At 42.5% G+C, this 13866-nt stretch overlaps 1 protein-coding gene across 2 annotated transcripts in view; it reads right to left on the bottom strand.

The window, feature by feature from the left end:
* PASD1 (PAS domain containing repressor 1) overlaps nt 1-13266 on the bottom strand; it is a 103709-nt gene extending 90443 nt beyond the window's left edge. For both annotated transcript variants that reach the window (XM_050775313.1, XM_050775314.1), the window contains exon 1: nt 13023-13266. The gene's annotated coding sequence lies outside the window, so the exon portion shown is untranslated. The remainder of the gene's footprint in view (nt 1-13022) is intronic.
* Between the last annotated feature and the right edge of the window lie 600 nt (nt 13267-13866).

The raw sequence follows: 13866 nt of genomic DNA, 5'->3' as shown, positions 1-13866 counted from the left end.
AATGCCCCCTTTGAAAGAATTGGGTGAGAATGAGCTGTAATTGTTATATCTTAAGATTTATAAATCTATTTTCTATATCTATTTACTTTTTCATTACAGAAGTATCAAATTATGTTTATGGCAAATCATGTAAAAAAATTACATTTATGGCAATAAATATATGCTATGTTTTGAGAGAATACAATCATATAATATCTATATAAACATAAAATTACAGTAATTGGCGATAATTAACATTCAAGTTCATTTCTGTTTGCAATTGTTCTACAACTGAGTACACATACACACATGTGCACACACACACATACGCACACACACTTCTTATTGATCTACAATCACCAATTTATCAAAACTAAGACATCTTTCCTTCACTTGATTTTACAATTCTCTGAGGGAAATTAGAAGAGTGCTACATTTAAAGTGATCAAGTAGAATCTCAAGATTAAAATATGATTTGCACTTTAAATCTGTAGTTGTCATTGGTGAAAATCAAGAACATCCATAAACAGATATTTTTATTATTCATGCTACACAATTTCACATGTAATCAGTTCACTAGGATAAGGGTTGATTATGACTATTTGAATGATGTTACATCTTGACCTGTGCTTTAAGCCTGACTGAGCATTGTATGAATTACTAACTCAGGCGTTATTATTTTAAAATGCAGTTTATTGCTAGGCAAGGTGGCTCACGCCTACAATCCCAACACTTTTGGAGGCTGAGGCGGGAGGATCACTTGAGCCCAGGAGTTCAAGACCAGGCTGGGCAATACAGGGAGACACCGTCTCTACAAAAAAGTAAAAAATTAGGACTGGGCGCGGTGGCTTAACACCTGTAATCCTAGCACTTTGAGAAGCCGAGGTGGGCAGATCACTTGAGGTCAGGAGTTCAAAACCAGCCTGGTCAACATGGTGAAACCCTATCCATTCTAAAAGTACAAAAAAAAAATTAGGCGTTGTGGCAGGTGCCTGTAATCCCAGCTACTTGGCAGGCTGAGGCAGGAGAATCACTTGAACCCGGGAAGTAGAGGTTGTAGCAAGCCAAGATTGTGCCACTGCACTCCAGCTTGGGTAACAGGGTGAGACTCTGTCTCAAAAAAATAAATAAATAAAAATAAAAATAATTTAAAAAAAAATAAATTAGCTAGGCATGGTACTGCACGCCTGTAGTCCCAGCTACTCACTGGCTACTGAGGAGGCTGAGGTGGGATAATTGCTTGAGCCCTGGAAGTCGAGGCTGTAGTGAGTCACGATTGTGCCACTGTACTCCAGCCTGGGTGACAGAGACAGACCTTGTCTCAATAAAGAAAAAAAAAAAATTCCAGCTCATTACTTAGATTTTCCCCACTTACAACTTGATGATCTGTTTCAAACTACAGAGGAATCTTACTTCCATTACAAGTACATAGTAAAATATAAAAAGGTAAGTACAAAAGTTAAGTCTGAAAGACAAAAATTGTTTTCTTACCTGAGAATGAGAGATTTAAAAGCTGATGAGTGCTGTGTATGGGCACTGGATAGTCTATCCAGATCATCTTAGGAAAAAAAGACGTTTTTAAATAAAAAATAGCCCGTCTAGCAACACCAGGGAATTCAATAATCACATAACTGAAAATAAAGGTAAGAGAAACTTTTCAACCACCAAGACTTTCCAGATTAGAAATGACTTTTCATAGTGTTACAATTCTCACAGAAATGCTATCGACTGGAGAAACTGGGAATGTTCATCACCTCCCCCTCCCCGAGAAAAAATGTTCTTAAACCGCTTTTACCTTTTGCACGAAGTCAAATGTCTTCAGTCTCCTCCCAATTCCAGTCCCCCGCAATCACCACGGTGGTCTACTTGACCAAAGGGACTGAGCTTTCTGATGCTATTTTGTCCAGTGGTCTTTTATACAAGCCCTAGAGATGGTGTTTAGATCTGCCTCTAAGGGAATTCTCCTTTCTCTGCAATGTAAAAACTCTTACTTGTAATCTTTAAGTTGGTTTATAGATACAAAAATGAGTGATGGCTGGGAGCAGTGGCTTGCACCTGTAATCCCAACACTTTGGGAAGCCTGAGACAGGAGGATTCCTTGAGCCTAGGAGTTCAAGACCAGCCTAGGCAACATAACGAGACCTCATCTCTATTTTTTAATAAAAAAAGAAGAAAATGTAAGTGTCGATGTTCAAAAATTTCTTTTAATGGATTCTATGGACTTGCTTCACTTTAGGCAAATAGTATTCTTGCCTTTTCTGAGGGACACACCATTTTTGCCTCTGGAGCATACCAATGCTAAAGCCAAATAGTATAGTCCCAAAAAAGCAATCTGTTTCTGATATTTGGCAAAATAAATCCCCACAGTATCTACTGGGTGTAAAGGTATGTGGAACCTGGATGTATGCACTTGGATCCCAAAGTACATCATTTTTTTCAAGTTTTTCCAGATTCAGGTAGAAGGCACTCTCACAAATGTTTTCCTCAGCTTCCTTCTCCCTGAACCCTCTAGAATTCATTGTCCGCTACTGTCTCAGGGCATTTGCCACTTTCTAAGATGTCTGATCACTATTTGACCCCTTGTCTGTCGCCCCCAGTGGAGTATGAGCAAAAGGTCAGAATGTGGTCTGATTTCTCCCTGTCTGCAGCACCTAGCACAGGGCTGAAGCTCAAGAATCATCCAGTGACATGAACTGAAGCCACTCCTCAACAGATGACTTTCATTCACATCAGTCAAGGAGCATCTGGCAAGAATCTGATTAGGTGCCCACAGTTGGCACTTATGCCCAGTGCTTAACTTCACTAGTGACTGGCACTTGGGACTACCTGTTTGGCACAATTGTGACCTCAAGGAAGATCCCCTCACAAGGTTTGTCGCTTGAAAACATTGTGAAGCAAGCGGGAGTAGTCATGTGGACTTTGGAACCCACTTAGTTAGATAGGTTTGAGTTTGGTTTGGTTTATTAAATTCATTTCTACCTTGCCTCATTACAGACAACATGTTAGTAAAGGGAAAATATAAGAAGTTCAATATATGATTTCTCCACAAATATTTATTGAATATGTTCTCCTAGTATAATCACATGTGTTCTTGTCTGGAGATTTTAAGCATCACCACAGTAAAACTGTCTCAGCCTGTCACCCAAGGCTCTCTATAATACAACCCAACTCATCTTTCCAGTCACACCATTCATGAATTCCAGGAAGTACCTACTATTATCCAGACACTCACTCTTCATTCCTACTGCCCAGCCTTTGCTCATGATCATCTCCTTGCCTAAAATGTCCTTCCCTGTATCTTTAAATAATGAAGTAATATAAATCTTTCAAAGCACTTCCCCCAAAGCACCTTCTCCAAGAAGCCTTTTCTGATACTCTCTCCTCCAGCTCCACAGCACATTGCCTGTACCCCTTATGGCACCTGCCTTACTTGGTACTGTTTCAAAGTCCTGTATTGTCAGTCTCTCCCTGATTAGTGCAGCGAATAGGGTAAGCTTCTCTCCGCAACACAAGGCTATATAAACACAGCCTGTAAAACTATGAAGAATAACATTCAGCTAGTTGAAAACTGAAAAATCAAGAACTTGTTGTTTCTCCAGAGATCACGAGATGCAGGAAGAGAATGACCTAAGACATAGAAAAAAATGTAGGAAAACATAAAGGACAGATGATAATATAGCTTGAATATTTGTCCTTGCCCAAATCTCATGTTGAATTGTCATCCCCGAGGTTGGAGGTGGGGCCTGGTAGGAGGTGACTGGATTGTGGGGGTGGATCCCTTATGGCTTGGTGCTGTCTTCTCCACAGTGAGTGAGTTCTTGTGAGATTTGGTCATTTAAAAGTATGTGGCACCTTCCCCCAGTCCGACCCCAGCCACCACCCTCACCCCAAAACCTCCCCTCCCTCACCCCCCACTCCCATCCTCTACCCCCAGCATGCCCTTCCCCCATCTCCCATCACCACCGCATCCTCCTGCACCCCCTTTTGCTCTAGCCACATGATGTGTAAGCTCCCGCTTCACTTTCCACCATAAGTAAAAGCTCCATCCAGAAGCCAATACCATGCTTCCTGTAAAACCTAAAGAACCGTTAGTTAATTAAATCTCTTTTCTTTATAAATTACTCAGTCTCAGGCATTTCTTTGTAGCAATGCAAGAACGAACTAATACAGATGACTTAATATGGAGATAGCCATTTCTGTTCATATAAAGGTATATTTCAAGTGAACCATTTAAAAGACATCTTCATGAATCATTTAATTAAGAATCTGATAGGTAAGTTTTTCTCTGTCTCCAGTCCATTTTCAATTTAAAATATTGACAGCCAATCAGTAAAACAATCTAGAGAAAATGATACTGGAACACTTCATTAAAGGACTTTTTAAACCGAAAGATTTACATATATAAATGAACAGAAAAATTTAAATTTAAACCGTAGAGAACCTGAAAGTATTAGAGATTATAGTGGGATATTTTAGGCCACTCTCAGTCCATATTTATTAAGGTTTCCCTTCACTTGACGCCATAGGAATTTACCAAGGAAGAAAGAATACAGTTTCCAGGACAGTGAGTTCTACATTTCTGGCTTCTGGGAAAATCAAGTTATCTACAGTGATTTCAAATACTTTTATTTATTTATTCATCATTCATGCCCCCCAGTTATCTACTATGAGCAAGGCACTGTGTCCAGTGTTTTCAATGCTATTGTTATTATTGTTGTTGTGGGGTTTTTTGGTAAATCAAAAGGACCTAAAGAAAAATTAAAATATTACTATTTCAAAGAAGAGCTATAGCTCTTATAACTGTCAAAATGATTCTCTAAAACTTGAGCAGCTGGAATGTTAAAAGGTGATAAGAAAAATCAAATGAGAAAATCAAAGTGGTCAGGTCAGGCTGGATTCTCTAACTGAAGGTAGTAACATTTTTATTTAATATGTGAGGTAGCTGGGCACTACTAAAATTTTCCGAGAATTGACTTACAAGATCAAACTAATTTTAAAAGAGGTGATGCAAGGGGAGCTCAAGCAGACAGGCTGAGAAGAGGTTCGAGGTTAGCTGTTGCGGAAAGAAGAGAAAAAGGTTGCAAGAGAGGATGTCTCCCAGACGTGCTATGAAGGAGGTAGACTAATATGAGAAGGAACAAAGATTAAGAATTAAATGTGTTGCGGGGCCGGGCGCGGTGGCTCAAGCCTGTAATCCCAGCACTTTGGGAGGCCGAGACGGGCGGATCACGAGGTCAGGAGTTCGAGACCATCCTGGCTAACACGGTGAAACCCCGTCTCTACTAAAAAATACAAAAAACTAGCCGGGCGAGGTGGCGGGCGCCTGTAGTCCCGGCTACTCGGGAGGCTGAGGCAGGAGAATGGCGTAAAAACCCGGGAGGCAGAGCTTGCAGTGAGCTGAGATCCGGCCACTGCACTCCAGCCTGGGCGACACAGCGAGACTCCATCTCAAAAAAAAAAAAAAAAAAAAAAAAAAAAAAAGAATTAAATGTGTTGCTACTGTTATGGGCCTGGAGCAGTGGGGGCTAAAATAGCTAAAGGTCAGAAGAGGAGAGTGTTCTTTCCTAAAGAAAAACTGAATCATGGAAAAGTACTGACAGAAAAGTCATCAACTTTAGGTTCTCTTGCATGCTTAGGCATCAATGAAACATGGAAGAAACTCCAACCTCTATTTGACAAGAATTGTCAATTTGACCACATAGACATGAGTCAGACAGATGACTTCGAAGTCTCCTTCAGCTTGGGGAATCCATGACTCTACAAGGCATGTTCACAGAGAATATTTGAAATTAGACTAATTACTTGAGCGCCCCAAGCGAGTGACTTGAGGAAAAGAAGATAAGACCTTGGAAATATTCTGTTAGATGGGTGGAGGCAAAACACAGCAGCAAGGAGAGAGAAAAGAGCCAAAGCAACTAAGGAGGAGATGAGCACAGATGGGAGCAGCCTTTCCACTCTGAACAAAAACAAAGCAGCTCAGGATCAGGGAGGAAACTAGAAAGGAACTGGAAAAGACAGATAAAGACATAATGTTATTTTGCATAATGCCAAAGGACAACAATTTCAGCACTCCAGAACTCTATGGCACCTCAATCTGTTCCATTTTAAGAATAATCTGTTCTTCCCAAGTAACGTCTTAAGTGCAAGTTTTGCCAATGTTCAGTTTATTAGCAATGACATTTACAAAACCGCCTCAATCCACTTTTCTTCCTGGAAACACCTAACCTGGGTGATCCCCCAGACTTGCACAAAGCCTATTTGTCCAGAAAGGCTTAGCTGGCCTCTGTCATGAGGGACCCTTTGGACAAAGGAGAGAGATTTGCATAAAGGTGGTCAGCTTAATACAGCCCCTGTTTGAGGCTGTACAGCATTGAAAGGGCCATTCTCCAACCTGGCAGTGTAATCCTAATGGAGAGCTTTTGTCCCTAAGGCTGTAGTGGGCCGCTTTATTCAGCTGACAATCCACAGTAAAACAATGAATCAACCACCTCCTTTTAGTACAGCTAAGGCAGCTGGCAGCCCACAGTCCTGACAGCTTACCACATAAGAAGCAGGACAATTATCAGCCTCAGACCCAAAAGGTGCTCCATGAGGGAGTGACCACAGCTAGGGCTCCTGGTGGCATGCTGGGCGTTTACCACTCAAGACAAAGGTCCCAGAGCCCAATCTCCACACAGGAAAGGGGCTGTGGGAGTGCCAGCAGAGCTGTTCCCTACAGTACTTCCCAAAGAGATCAAAAACATTTCATCACTATGTAGCTCCTCGGCTAGTTTTATGGAGCTCTATAATCATTTCCCATTAGAATGCTGGGAATGAGCCAGGCTTCTTGCTTCTTTTTACAATTTCATTTTTTTTAAAGGAAATTTATTTTAGGTTTCTTTTTTTAAGAGTGCCAAATTTACAAAATAGAAAGGAGAGACAACACAAGCATAATTCTACCACTGTGAGGGAAACATTGCCATATTGGAGTATTTCTTTCCAGTCTATTTTACATGGCTGTGAACATTCTGTAAATACAGTTTTTGAATCAGGGCAAGTCTGAGTAGGGAAACAAACCCTTTAGCAATTAGGTATCTAATTAGGTTTCTCCTAATTTATTTTATTTCAACTTCAAGAAGAGGAACAGAATCCTAACTTCCTTTAAATCCCTTATCTTCAAGTAATCCCCAGCCTAACCCCCGGTTCTCCTGAATCCTACCCTACTGCTCTGCCTACTGCAGGGATGCCTTATCCCAAAAAGCAGAGAAGTTGTCTCCTAGAAGCTGTTGAATAATTTTTTTTATAAAGGGCTATGTCCACACATAAAAATCTATATGCAACAAAATTAATTTAAGATGGATATACAAATTAAGTATTAATATCACATAAAAGGTCAAAAAATATATACCACTGAGTGAAAAGGTTGACAATGTATGAGCCACATTGTTTTCAAATTAGAAAAAGGGGCCAAGGAAACCTTCCACTTCCCGAAAGAAATGCTATGGACCTCCTCACTTAAAATTATCTCTGTAATTGTTGCTGACTCTTGGCTACCTGATGCCAGAGCTCCTCTCCCCACCTTACCCTCAGCCCCTACTCCTGTGCCATTCCTTTTCTCAATGCTGATGGTTAAGACACTTGCCCATTATGTGAGGCTCTGCAAATGCCCTGGCTGCCAGTTACAATATACTCTGTTCTATACACTTCAAATGCCTTCCGTAATCACAAGTTAGAACTTTACACGAAAGCTCTAACTTGTTTCTTATGGAATGTATAAAAAAAGAAACAACTCTCAATGAGAGTTTCCAGATTCTTCATGTTGATTGATCTTGTTTGTGAATTTCACCTTAAAGTACAATCATTTTGTGCAGAAAGACTTCAATTTCCCCCTCAAATTCCTGCCTGTTACTTTAAAGCTTTCTCATTTCAAAGTGCTGTGTGGTTCATGCCTTACAGCACAGTTTACACCTATATTTCTGAAGATGATTGGCAAAGGAGGCTGATATGGGAGAAGGAAAAGAGTAAACAGCCCTAAGTCCTGTATGAAGAATACCCAGGAATGTTTCAAAGTGATCTTGACGCAGCCCAAGGAGGAGAGTGGAACTGCCACAATTTATTGTCTACACTAAGGAATATATTTATTGCTTTCTACTAGAAAACTATTAACCTACAAGTTCATTCTCCCAACTGGGAGACCTAAAGTTAGAGGAGAGCAAGCCAACAAAATATACTTGCCTTAATCCACACTTTAAAATTAGTGACTTAAGTAGGGGGAATTGCAAAATCAATGGAAAATCAACACCCCTCTTGAGGTCAGAATTCTTGGGATCTAGTCCCAGCTCTGCACTAGCTGTGTGATCTTGGGCAAGTCACCTAGCCTGTCTGAGTACCTGTAAAATGGTGCTAAGCCCTGGCCTCCCTACCACATAAGGCCGCTCTCAGGAGGATCAGATACCACACGGATGGAGAAGTCTAAGGCGCATTGCTCACCCATATATTTGGTCAATGTCTCAAATGATAAGGATCACCTTAACCTTGAATGTTAAGGTTCACCTTAACAAGGAGACAAGCTTAAAGAAAGACACAGTAGTTCAACACTTCTTAGATCTTTTCCCTAAATATCAGTAGTATTCATGAAATCAACAAATATTGCAGTAAGTGAAACATATATCATCAAAAAAAATAAAAACAAAAAGGAGAAATCTTGGAACATTGTGTGCATACATACGTTATGGTTAAATACCAACGCAGAAAGAAGAACACTATTCAAATTCATGAATTTATGCTTTAACTTCCAAAGCTAAATATTAGCTTGACTGAGTAGTATTGTGTGCCTTGATCTCAGGTATTAGCATATAAAAGAGCCGATGGCCCTTAGCTCCCTGTCATCCCAAAGGTACAACTTGTATGTTTAAATACGGGGAACATTTATTAGTGGTCATGAACACTCTGTAATCAAGAAACAACCAGTTACTTAAACAATGTGCTTAACTGTTAGAAATAGAATCAGAAGAAAAACTCATCAACGTCCAAAACATCCTACCCTACTGGGACATTAGCTAGACTCAAGTCAGAACACACACACTCCATAAATACATATCAAATAACAAGAATGGTATTCCAGTTCTCATAAACAACATTTGGAAGTCAATTTAATATTTATATAGTGTTTGGAGAAAGCCTTGCCAAAATCTTAAGCCCCTGATAAAGGACAAGGGGCAAATGTAAAGTTTCAGTGTAAACTGGGACGTCAAAGGTAGTTTGTATTTTCCATTAAAAAATACGACAATTGGCCGGGCGTGGTGGCTCACACCTGTAATCCCAGAACTTTGGGAGGCCGAGGCAGGTGGATTGCTTGAGCTCAGGAACTCAAGACCAGCCTGGACAACACAGCAAAACCCTACAGTCTCTACAAGAAAATACAAAAATTAGCCGGGTATAGTGGCATATGCCTGTGGTCCCAGCTACTCAGGAGGCTGAGGTAGGAGGATCACTTGAGCCCAGGAGGCAGAGGTTGCAGTGAGATGAGATCATGCCACTGCACTCCGGACTGGGTGACAGAGTGAGACCCTGTCTCAAACAAAACAAAACAAAACAAAACGAAAAGACAATTGCTTAGATCTTGTCTTTTAAGAGACTGACTTTTGGGAAGTACCTCCTTGAAAATCTAGTGGAAGCCTTTGTCACATAGACCTTTGCCTATCAACATTCAGACACAGTCTAAGTTACATCAGCATGACTATAAACAGCAGCTTTTTATGTCTAGAGCAGGGTAGGCATTTCCCTGACTGATTTCCCTGACACCAGAGCCATAAAGAGGTGCTAGTAGTCCCCAGAAGCCTCTGCCAAAAGAAACCTTGATGACACTGCATCTTTATTTCCAGCTGTGACTATTCCTTTGAGCTCTGGCTCTAGAAGCATATCCAGTGACTTCCTAGATATTTCACCAGCACCTTATGCTCAGGTTCAAAACTAAAGTTACCAAATTGCTCCTGGTCCCGGTGCTCCTCATCTCAGTGAGTGGAATCAGTTGTATAAAACAAAAACTTGTAGGATCTTTGCTAACAGCTCCCTCTCCTTCACTCTGCCTCCAAACAATCCAGTCCAGCAAATCCTGATGAGTACACCTCTAAATCAGGTGTACTCATGGTTGAGCATCCCTGACTCAAAAATGGAAAATCCAAAATCTGAAATGCTCCAAAATCTGAAACTTTTTAAATTTTATTTTTATTATTTATTTATTTATTTTGAGACGAGTTTCACTCTTATTGCCCAGGCTGGAGTGCAGTGGTGCAATCTTGGCTCACCACTACCTCCACCTCCCAGGTTCAAGCAATTCTCCTGCCTCAGCATCCTGAGTAGCTGGGATTACAGGCGCACGCCGGGCTTGGTAGAGACGGGGTTTTTCCATGTTGGTCAGGCTGGTCTCGAACTCCTGACCTCAGGTGATCCACCTGCCTCGGCCTCCCAAAGTGCTTGGATTACAGGCGTGAGCCACCGCACCTGGACAAAATCTGAAACTTTTTAAGTGTAAATATGACATTCAAAAAATGCTCACTGGAACATTTTTGGACTTCAGATTTTCAGATTAGGGATGCTCACTCAGTAAGCATAATGCAAATACATGTATTCCAAAATCTGAAATCTGATACACTTTTGGTCCCAAGGATTTTGGATAAAGGATATCAACCTGCATAGGGAATCACTTTCTTAAAATCCTGCCATGGCTCTCTACTGTTGCCACCCTCACCTGGTCACCTCCTGCTTCAGAAAATGCTAGGCGTTATTGCTCCTCCATCATTTTGTTAATATGTGTGTCTCCCTCTGCCTTCTCCTTCCAGAGTTATTAATCTCATAATTCAAAACCCAATCTAAATCCTCCTCTTTGGGGAAGATGGGCTGAGGCCCTAACCCAGGGTAAACTGATCACTCCCTTCTCTTTGAAGTCCAGTGTCTGGGTTTCTTATTCACATATTATAGCTCAAAGCAAATAATGGGATATAATAATTTGTTTGCACGTTTCTCAGCTCCACTTGCCTGTGGACTCCCTAAAAGCTTGCATCTTTATTCTCAGTTGCTTTGCCCTATATCTTAGCTCAAAACGTGCCTCTAACAGAACTTTTGAATATGTGTTGAATGAAATGTTGAGACTAAAACCGGGAGAGTTAAACTACACTTTTATCACAAATGTTCATTTTACTATCAACAACCAAATGCTCTCCCCACAATCCTAATTACTTTATCAACCCTATCAGCTTTCAGTTAAGAGTAGGAGGATTTGTAGTGTAATTCTTATCACCCAAGAAACTGGGTATCTGTGAAGTACTTTGCAAAGAAATCTCCACATAAAGGCCAGCCATTGGAAAGCCACTTCCCACTGGCTCCTGACTTGCTGGGGAAAAAAAAGGAGGAACATCCCTCAGCCTGTTCTTTGCTGATGGAAGAAAGGTCCAGTTCCCGCCCCCACATCCTCCCTCCATCACTCCCAACTCTCCCAAGGAAGTGCTAGGATAATCTCAGAGACAGATGTCTAAGTAAGTACTGACAGACTGGAGGGCATCTACTGGCTACATTTGCCTGAATACTTTCAAAGTCATGAGTCCAATGCTTTCTGCCCGTTCTCTTGAGTTTGGTGGAAAGGATTCTCTTTTGCTGCCTGAGTGTCTTAACCCCTCAATACTCTCTTTTCTAGAACAGGCAGAGAAATAAGCACAACAAATCTACGTTAGATACAAACTGAGCTTACTGAAAGAACTAAGATAGAGAAAAGCACAGCCAATCAGTAGGGATATCTCAAAAAAACTAGGACGCCTGATTCTGTTCCTGGATCTCCTTTGGAGCATGACTTTGCCACCTGCCTTTCCTGGCATATTGTGTGGTGTATGGCATGCATAATACATAATCCAGTGTAGATTAATTTACATTCTTGATTTTATCCGTTGGAAAGTTATGTTCCCTTAAGATGGATGAGTAACTGATAAAATATTGTCTTATGAGTTGTAATTTTTGCAGGAAGTTTTGAATGAAAATACAGGGTCTTGCTCTGTTGCTCAGGCTGGGGTGCCATGGTTCATTCGTGACTCACTGCAACCTAGAACTCCCAGGCTCAAGTGATTCCTCCCACCTCAGTCTCCTGACTAGCTGGGCACCACACGCCCGGCTAATTTTTGTTTTTTGCTTTTTGTTTTTTTAAATTTTTGTAGAGAACAGGTCTCGCTAAGTCTGCCCAAGCAGGTCTCAAACTCAGCCTTACGAGTAGCTGAGACTAAGGTGCATGCCACCGGACCCACGCTCACCTCCATTATAGGTCTTCAGATACGTGGCTGCTGCCACTTTCACGCTAATCTGACTCCATTTTGTAAAAATACATTTTCTAAGGTAGCCACAACTTCTGTGTTCTCCGTCTAAGTGTGCCCAAATACACATCCTGACATAAACTCCTCATCATTTGAAATCCAAAAAAGCGAAAAACAAACCCAAATAACAAAAACCTCAAGGAGATCCTCCGAAAAGCCACTGCTGCCCTCAAAATTCTGAAGTCTGAGATTTCACGTGCACAAACTGCTCAATCTGCTAAAAGTGAGGCAAACCTCTTGATATGCGCGCCCACCGCAGCACACCGTCCTCGACCATGGTAATGGAGACGCGCCCAGCCCTACCGGACAGAGCCTGGCGTTCTCACTCAAACGCGCGCTCAGGCCGGCCTATTCGCAACACCCCAAGCTTTCCTTTCATCCCAACTCTGCTTCAATTTCTCGAAATGTCCAAAGAAAACTCAACGGGTGCCTCCTATGGTGCACCTGCGCTGGTGCCCAATGTGGGAGGAGGTTCAGAATGTGCAGGTCTTCCTCGTGCAACCCCCAGCTACCCACTGCCACCTCTCCCCCTCCCCCTCATCCCAACCAACCTTCCCAGGATGACCAGGAAAACGAGGGTCCTGGAGGAAATGTCTCTGATGGAGTAGCTTGAGCTCCTCAGCCACCGAGGGACAAAGGGGCTGGCTCCCCGCCGCCACCCCAAGTCATGTTACTTTGGAGTAGCCGTCATTAACGGACTTCACTCACCCTTGTGGAAGTCTTCACTGCTGAAGGCTGTAGGAACTTGGGGTGACTTGAAGCTCCTCCCTGTGGTCTCCGGTGAGAGACCGGGAACCGGGTGGGCTCCCGGAAAGTCTGCAAATGAGGAGCAGCTTCCAACTGACTCCTCCCGCAGTGAACTCCCCAGGGAAGTGCGTGGGCCCCAGAGTGCAAAGCGCGTGGTGGGGGCGTGGCGGGGGGGGGGCAGGCACGGAGGCAGAGTGGCTGCGGAAGTGGGGGGAGGAGTGGTAGCATTTCTCCCCAGACCTCGCGATGTTGGAGTGCGAGATCCCTACTGCCTCTGAAACTGGGGGTGCAGATAAACCACTTCAACGTAGCCCACCTTGTCGAGTCAAAAGGTTCCACCCCGATCTGGGCTCTCTACCCTCCCTGGACCCTGGAGCACTACCTGAGCAGCACCTAATGGAGCCCAGAAAATGTATGGATCACAGAAAAGAGGGGTCTTTTTGAGTCCAATCACGGCTCTATTGTGGAACAAAGAAGGTAGGACCCCATCCTGATCTAAAGGGGCTTTGTAGCCTCACAGAGCAAAATGCGACCCTTGTTGAGTATCAAGTCCAGCTTAGCAGGGCATCAGTGGGTGTCTGGAACCCCAGAGGTCAGAGGGAGGGCAACAACTGCACAGTGTACCCCTTGACCTGCTGCCTCATTTAGTATGGTTGTCTCAATCACAAGGCCAGCCTTGTTTTCACACCTCCCAATCCGCCCTCCTCTCTGGCCTTTTCCAGGAGACACACCCACTGAGCTTTGCAGGGTTGCCCTATATTATACCATTTGATTTCTCCAGTCTGTTTCTAAACACTCACGGGGA

This window comes from Macaca thibetana, chromosome X (assembly GCF_024542745.1).
Source record: "Macaca thibetana thibetana isolate TM-01 chromosome X, ASM2454274v1, whole genome shotgun sequence".
In the NCBI taxonomy this organism is placed as follows: domain Eukaryota; kingdom Metazoa; phylum Chordata; class Mammalia; order Primates; family Cercopithecidae; genus Macaca; species Macaca thibetana.
Note: the sequence above shows the minus strand (reverse complement) of the source record. Positions and strands in the feature narration are given on the sequence as shown.